The sequence below is a fragment of the Nelumbo lutea genome, chromosome 5, assembly GCF_056320005.1.
Source record: "Nelumbo lutea isolate HS-2025 chromosome 5, American lotus-T2T, whole genome shotgun sequence".
Taxonomy (NCBI): domain Eukaryota; kingdom Viridiplantae; phylum Streptophyta; class Magnoliopsida; order Proteales; family Nelumbonaceae; genus Nelumbo; species Nelumbo lutea.
Genome location: NC_142688.1, coordinates 83,142,220 through 83,150,788, shown reverse-complemented (window position 1 = coordinate 83,150,788; position 8,569 = coordinate 83,142,220). Strand labels below are relative to the sequence as shown.

Genomic DNA, 8,569 nt, shown 5'->3' with positions numbered 1-8,569 from the left:
GAGAGAAAATAAATTATATGCTAATTTGAAGAAATGCATTTTTATGAATGATAATTTATTATTCCTGGGATTTATTATAAGCAATGATGAAGTGAAATTAGATGAGGAAAAGGTGAAAGCCATTAGGGAGTGGCCGACCCCACCCACTATCACAGATGTCAGGTGATTTCATGGGTTAGCAACCTTCTATAGGCACTTTATTAAGAATTTTAGTAGTATCATGGCTCCTATCACTGAATGCTTGAAAAAGGGTAAATTTCAATGGAGAGAAGAACAAGAGCAAAGTTTTGCTCTCATAAAAGAAAAATTATGTTCTGCTCCTATTCTTGCCTTGCCAGACTTTAATAAATTATTTGAAGTTGAATGTGATGCCAGGGGCTGTATTGTCCAAAGAGAAAAGACCCATTGCTTTCTTCAGTGAAAAACTATGTGAAGCCAGGAGAAAGTGGTCTACTTATGACAAGGAGTTCTATGCTATGGTTAGAGCCTTGAAGACATGGGAACACTATTTAATTGCAAAAGAATTTGTTCTCTATATTGACCACCAGGCCCTAAAATATCTTAGTGGGCAAAAACAATTAAGAAGTGATTTACATGCCAGATGGTCTGGTTTCCTAAACAAGTTCCCATATAAAATTGTGTATAAGACAGGACAGTAAAATAAAGTAGCTGACGCACTTAGTAGGCGTGTAGCTCTCATCAAGACCCTCAGTGTGGAGATTGTGGGTTTTGAGTGCCTAAAAGACATATGCCCGAGATGAAGACTTCTAATAGGTATGGGAGAAATGTGTGAATAAGCAGCCAGCAGAAGACTTCTTCATTTACGATGGGTTCCTTATGAAAGGGGAACAACTGTGTATCCCTTGCACTTCCCTCCGCGAAAAGATCATCAAGGATTTGCATGGGGGTGGATTAGAAGGACACTTGGAAAGGAACAAAACAGTAGAAACAGTTAAAGGGAGATATTACTGGCCGAAGTTAAGAAGGGACGTGTGTACCATTGTAAGCAGGTGCTATGTTTGTTAGACAGCTAAGGGACAAACCCAGAACACAGGTCTCTACATGCCCCTACCCATTCCTACTGCTATATGGGAAGACCTGCCCATGGACTTTGTGCTAGGCTTGCCAAAGACCCAAAGGAACATGGACTCCGTCTTTGTGGTGGTTGATAGATTCTCAAAAATGGCTCACTTCCTCCCATGCAAGAAACAGCAGATGCATCCGCTACAACCAAACTATTTTTCAAGGAGATTGTCTGCTTGCATGGGGTATCCAAGACCATCACTTCAGATCGTGACAAACGGTTCCTCAGTCATTTTTGGATGACCCTATGGAGGTTGTTTGATTCATCACTTAATTTCAGCAGTACAGCTCATCCGCAGACAGATGGACAGATAGAAGTGGTAAACCGGACCTTAGGGAATTTAATTTGCAGCATATGTCGGGAGAGGCCAAAACAGTGGGACTTCGCCATAGCCCAGGCTGAGTTTGCCTATAACAATGCAGTGCACAGTTCTATAGGCAGATCACAATTTTCCATCGTGTACATGAAGGTCCCTAACCATGCACTGGATTTAGTAAAGCGTCCCAAAGTACCCAATGCCAGTGTTTCAGCAAAACAGATGGAAGAACAAATCCAGTCCATCCAAGAGGCCGTGAAGTAGAAGCTAGAGCAATCCAATGCCAAATACAAGATGGACGCAGACAAGCATTGCTGGTCTCAAGTGTTTGATGTAGGTGATGAGGTTATGGTCTTCTTAAGGAAGGAAAGAATTCCCGTGGGTACTTACAACAAGTTGAAGCCCCAAATGTATGGTTTATACAAGATTGTGAAAAAGATCAATGATAATGCCTATGTAGTGGACCTACCAGATCAGATGGGTATATCCAAGACCTTCAACATTGCTGACCTTCACCGGTATTTTTCAGAGATCACACTTACCTATCCTAATCACGACTCGAGGTCGAGTTCTCTCCAAGTAAGGGAGAATGAACGAGGCCCATCACAAGAAAGCCCATCTCACCCATAGGGGTAGCAGCTCTAGGATAAGGATAAGGCAAGAAATCAAGATAAAGAAGGAGCCAAGAACCCAAGATTATCAAGATTAGTCCAAGAAAGATAAGCAAGAACAACTCAAGACTCCCAAGACTATCAAGATTAGCAAGACTCCAAGCATCATCAAGATTTCCAAAGGCTTCCTAAGATTTAAGCACAGAGGACTACCAAAGAGATCGGACGGTGGAAGATCAAGCCCAAGAATTCCAAGAGGGTTCAACCTTATCAAGATAGCTCAAGAGGATCAAGATTCGTGTTCTTTCCTAATTATTTTACAATTTCTCAATGTATTATAAATACTGCTATTTCCCAGAATTATTAATCAATTCATACTTCAGATTTTTCATAGTTTCTTCTAGTTCTCTTCTTTGAGTTTCGTCACCTTTTCTCTCTCCTAGAGAATTCGGCGCTCTTCGCTAGAAGCTAGCGATCGCCAGGTGCTTGCATAGCTAGCTCCAGTTTCCATTGCTTCCACGCTGCGTCAATACCTAAATAGGGAAAATTTATGATGTAGGAAAGATATGGTATAGAAAAAGTTTTGACCAATCAAAACCCACTCATGAATTGTTATTCTGTTTTTTTTTCTTCTTTTGAATAATTTTGGGGGAGAGGTGATCGAACCCATTCATCGATCTAAAAGGTGAACCAACAGATCGGTGTAGTAATAGTCAGCATCATCTAGTAACACACACATCTAGGGTGAATAAACCCAGGGTGCTTGGTGGGGCTTCATCATATATTCATCACTTTTTCTGTTTTACAGCACAAGTATGCATATATGATAATCTGACGAAGACAACATCGTCTAAATTCAGCTTTAGCAAAGGCGTGATGGTGTTAGTGGAGACCAGATCTGCTCCTCACACCTGGCATCTCACAGGCACCTCACACGCACATCTTACCATGCATTGGAACATCTCCCGTACTTATTAGTTATCATTCATGGGAGATGTTCCCAATACATGGTGGATGTGCCTGTGAGGCGCCTATTTGTGAGGAGCAGATCCCACTTCATTTTAGTGTTAATAATGGGCTAGCTAATGGGGTTGTTTCTCGGCACAACAGTGACGACATGGTGAATTTAAGGGAATATTGAAAACTCATGGTGAGCTTTAAACAATTTCCCTTAATAAAATTTTTTTAGTATTATTCATGTAGGTTGTAACACTTACTTTACTCTGTTTTATGAAAATAATGGTTGTAATTGATAATGGATTGGTTCAAAGTTTTCCTCTAAGTTCTAACTTGATATATAAATTGCCACAAAGAAAGAAAGAAAAACAGAAAGTTAACATATAAGGTTTTTTGCCTGCTTGGCAGCCAGGCTTGCAAGGGACAAAACTTTGTCAATCCACGATTCGACAATCTGGGCTCTCAACATGGCTCCCTTACATGACACGTTGGTTGACTTTACAATTAATGCATCCATGTAGACAGCAAAAATTTTCCCATCAGGCTCGGTTTGGAAGGAGTACAAATACAAATATGTACAATATAAATACATACAAAATACATGATTTTGCACTCTACATATTTGTAATTGTACTCCTTCCAAACCGAGCCTAAGGTGTATTTGCATCCTAACTATCCAAATTCAGTATAAATACAAAAATCTTGGAAATCTAGTCCCAGTCTGCATTTTTAATGATTTGGAATAATTTGCATTTGTACTCCAAACAAAGGCAGCCTAACAGTTAGAGAGTTTATCCCTTCAATTAGTTATTAGAGAGTCAAATCCCATTTTTTCCAATTTAATCTGATCCCCCATCTATTAGGGTTCGACTATGATGCCAAAAAGGCATGATACCAGAAAAAAAAACTTACAGCCAATTAATAGGAACTAGGGGTGTCAATCAATCAGTTTTTGATGGATCCAATCTGATACAAATCTTATCAAATCGGATTTGGATAGTTGGATTGGGCCAATCCAAAATAAATTGGTCTATATTCTTATTGGTTTGAATAGGTCCTAAACCAAATTTCCAATAATCCGATAATGAGGTCAAACCCTTGTCCAATTTGGAACTAATCAAAACTGAAACCGGCATAAAATCACTTTTATTTGTAAAAGTACTTCTCGAAAGCACTTTTGCAAAAGTAATTTTATGCAAAAGCACTTTTATGAAATCACTTCTACAAAAGAACTTTTACGAAAGTGCTTTTATCAAAGTACTTTGACGAAAGCACTTTTACAAAAGTACTTTTACACGAAAACATTTTTATGTAATCACTTCTACAAAAGAACTTTTACAAAAGCACTTTTATAAAAGCTCTTTTATAGAAGTACTTTTATGGAAGTACTTTTATAAAAGCACTCCTACGAAAGTACTTTATAAAAGTACTTTTATGAAAGCATTTTTACAAAAGCATGTATACAAAAGTACTTTTACAAAAGCACATTTACGGAACTACTTTTATAAAAGCACTTCTACAAAAGTACTTTTATAAAAGTACTTTTACAAAAGCACTTATACAAACATACTTTTGTAAAAGAACTTTTAGGAAAATATCAAAGTACTTTTATGAAAGCACTTTTACAAAGTGCTTTTTCAATGCCAAAAGGGTATATTTTTGTAATGTTCATATTTTCTTCATTTTAATATATTTTTATAATTTTTTGGGTAAAATACAAAAACCTCCCTTGAGGTTTCTGACAATCATGAAAACCTCTCCTATAGTTTAACTTAAGCAAAAATCTCCCCTTTATTTTTAAAAAATTCAACAAATACCTCCATTCCGCAAATGACCAAGACGGAAAACGTTAAAGAGATGATCTTTTTTTTCAAAATATCTATTTTACCCTTTTACGAATTAATGCACATATGTTTTTATTAAAATAGCCCTATCTCAACAACTCCATAACCCACTCAAACACTGCTCATCTTCTTCCTCATGATGCAAAGTGTCAGAATGGCAGTGCACTCCCCCCTCCAACCTTCCATCTTTAATTTCCCTCTGATCTCTCTCTCTCTCTCCAACACAGAATAACACTATTCATCATTCCCTCTCCCCCGACTAAAACACACAATGGTGGCAATTGAATTCGATCTCCACCTCCGGCCATCCAAACGGTCAGTCATCCAACGATGGTACTGGGATGGTGGACTAGCTGCTAGTGAGGAATTCTCATGTGTTCCAAAGATTCTTTTGATCTATTCTTGAGTTGGTTATTTTTGTTTTTGAATTTATGTATTAGCTAAAACCATCCTTCAAGCGCCTCATCTCTGACATCACCCATCAACAGCACGATCAACCTCCTATCTGCATAATTGCTGACATGTTACTCGGATGGCTGTTGAAGTGGTAAACAATAGCGGGATACTTCATTCCGTGTTCACCACTAGTAGTGCATTCCATGTTCAAACTCTATTATAACATAACAAATTCTATCTTACTGAGAACTCCTAATCACCCTTATCATAACAGTTTATACATCAAACCTTATCTTAATCCCTAACATTAATAAATAATGTGGAGGAGATCGACAAGATTGGGTTGGACTATTTTAGAAGGACAACAACCCGAAAGGTTTGGCCGATTGGTCCTACTTTTTCTTGCTTCATGAACAAACCTTGTGTCAATCAAGTAGATAATACCATAAGGAATATCTGTGTCAAATGGCTTGATGCTCATCATGTCAATTCAGTTCTATATGTATCCTCTGGTTCTCAGAACAGTATCTCTCCTTCCCAAATGATGGAAATAGCAAAGGCTTTGGAGTCATGCGGCAAAATTTTCATTTGGGTTCTTAGGCCATCGATCGGATTCGATGTTAATGAGGAGTTTAGAATTGAAGAGTGGCTACCGGACGGATTTGGAGAACGAATGAGAGAGAGCAATCGAGGGCTACTAATCCGCAGATGGGCGCCTCAATTGGAAATTTTGTCACATAATTCTACTTGTGCATTTCTTAGCCATTGTGATTGGAATTCAGTGCTGGAAAGTTTGAGGCAGGGAGTGCCGATAATAGGTTGGCCATTGGCTGCAGAGCAATTCTTTAACTCAAAACTGTTGGAGGAGATGGAAGTGTGCGCTGAAGTTGCAAGAGGGAATAGCTGCGAGGTCGGACACTAGCAGATTGCGAGTGTGATCGAATTGGTGATGGGTGGGACTAAGAAAGGAGAGAAGATAAGAAGGAAAGCTTGCGCAGTGAAGGAGATGATAGAGGACGCTGTCAATGATGGTGAAAGTTGAAGGGATAGGAAATCCATCACATGGACGCCCAAGATTGCGGAATAAAGGGGGCGAATTTCAAAAATTTTTCTTTCCCTTCAACTGGGAATCGAATTCCCTATTTAGAAAATCATATTTTCAATGATCATTCTTGAACCATAAACTGAACCAGATCTGAACCAAAAGGAGGAGAGAGAGATAATACCTGATACAGAGAAACAATATCTCTCAATGGAGGTGTTCACGCCCAAGGTAGAAACCAAAATCTGCTCCCACTGAAGATGGTGCAGTGCAAGGTGGAGCAGAATCAGCAGTGTCCTTCCTAAGAACTTGATTCTTCCCAAGAATCACCTGGACGGCTAGTGAATACAACTCCTACCAATCTTTTCTCCAAAAGATTGGAATCAAGATCCAATCTTTATTTCTCCCAAGCAATGGAGATCGAACTGCTATAGGCGGCGGCTACAGGAAGGAGGCAGCTAGAGAGAATTTGCAGGGTGCAGAATTCTCTCCTCTGTGATCTCAGCTTTAAAGACTAGACTTGTGTCTGTTGGGTGTTGTTTCTAAAGGCTGCCGCCCCCTCTTCCTTTTATAGACTTAAAGGGATCAGCTCCTAATCCCATTAGGAGTTGCTAACCCAAATCATATCTGGATTAGAAGTCCCTTTAAGATAAGGGATAATCCTTATCTTATCTGTAGATTAGATCAGCCAGTTCCTAATCTAATTAGAAAGTTTCCAAATCTAAATCTTATTTAGATCTTGGACTCTTTGAGTGGATAGGGTGTGGGCCCAATCCTATCAACTGATCTTATCTCAGAATTCGCCCCTTAAAGACTAATCAAATTAGCCCAGTTCGAAATGGGCTTAAGGCCCATTTAGGGTTATGTATTCATTAAGCCTTCCAAACTGCTGCCCTTTTGGGCTTCCTTGTATGGCGTGGTACCCAAACATTGATCTACACATCAGCCACATGGGTTCAGCCCAGCCTTTGTTACAAGGCCTGGCCGAAAACACTGTTATGGACAGTGCACCCCCTGAAACCCATTAGATGGGCTCTATGGGCCCAACACTTACCCTAAGTGGTCCCTGGGCCAAGCCACCTTGTAACACCCAGGGACTATGGGCAGATGCAAGATTAGCCCATCAGGTATTATCCTCAATGGCCTTACACTTAACCTCTCAGCCCATAATGATCATACATTGCCCGACAAGAGAGGACCTCTCCCTCGGCTGCAAGGAACAGTGTTGCACTCTCTCAAATATGGATCCCGGGAATTAAAACCTTTTTGCAAACATTTCGAAACCATAATATATATAATTTTATCTCATATAATATATATTTTGCAAAACAAATTTCAACGATTGAAATCGGCTGCCGGCAGTCTTGGTTTCCATTAGTGAGAGTGCATCCCCGATCATTACTTTTGTCCGACAAAGGGGCTGATCCTGTCACTATGATCACCCACTCAGATGAATTCTTAGACTGTCCCAACATACCCAAGTTTTGACCCCCGCTAAGGATCTCACTGATTGGTACATCAAAGACAACCCAATCCGACACCTAGTGTAGTATCATAATCGAGTCTAGGGGTCGGGTGTAACTTTCCAGTTTTGCCCATCAATCTCCAAGGTCTAGGGCAATACTCAAAATCTGGTCCAGTTCAAAGATTCAATTAATCCCACACTGTGTGTGCCTAGGGTCTCACCCTGGCAGCTGAGACAAGCCACCCCAGACCGACCCACTGGCTGTGAACATTCTAAACTAACACGAGTCTCATTAAGTGTCCAGTTTAAGGGTATTACACAGAAACATACCGAGGGAACATGAATCAAATATGCACTTTTATTCATTTACAATATAAAGTACATCATTTTGATTGAAGCTAAGGGCATACAAAATTGTCTAACAAAAGTTACAAGGGCTCTTCTGTCAAGGCCATGGACGGATTTTTTGATTTCTGTAGGAGGAAGATTGAGTCAGGAAATGCAGTGTGCGAATACTAACTACTTGTGCTCCCACTCTTCAGCTCAAAATTGAAATGCTAAAAGAATGCTTTGAGCTTTTCGAACACATCTGTTGTTACTGTTACTGCAGCAATTCCCTGTGATCCCTGTAAAATGAGTCTAGATGAGCTACAAGCACTCCTTAATTGCTTAAAGACTTTCTTTCCATCCTCATTTTCGTTGGACGCCTGACATTTCAGATTATCATCCGTCTCATTTTCGTTGAAACAAAGATTGGGTGTTAGTGAGGAATTCTCAGATGTGTTTCCTCTCACTAACAGCTAGTCCACCATCCCAGTACCATGTTGGACGACTGATAGTTCGGATGGCCGGAG

The 8,569-nt window shown here is 39.8% G+C and overlaps 1 pseudogene; it reads left to right on the top strand.

Annotated features, from left to right (window-relative positions):
- Positions 1-1,199: 1,199 nt before the first annotated feature.
- On the top strand, positions 1,200-6,250 carry LOC148853150 (UDP-glycosyltransferase 92A1-like; annotated as a pseudogene).
- The last annotated feature ends 2,319 nt before the right edge of the window (positions 6,251-8,569 follow it).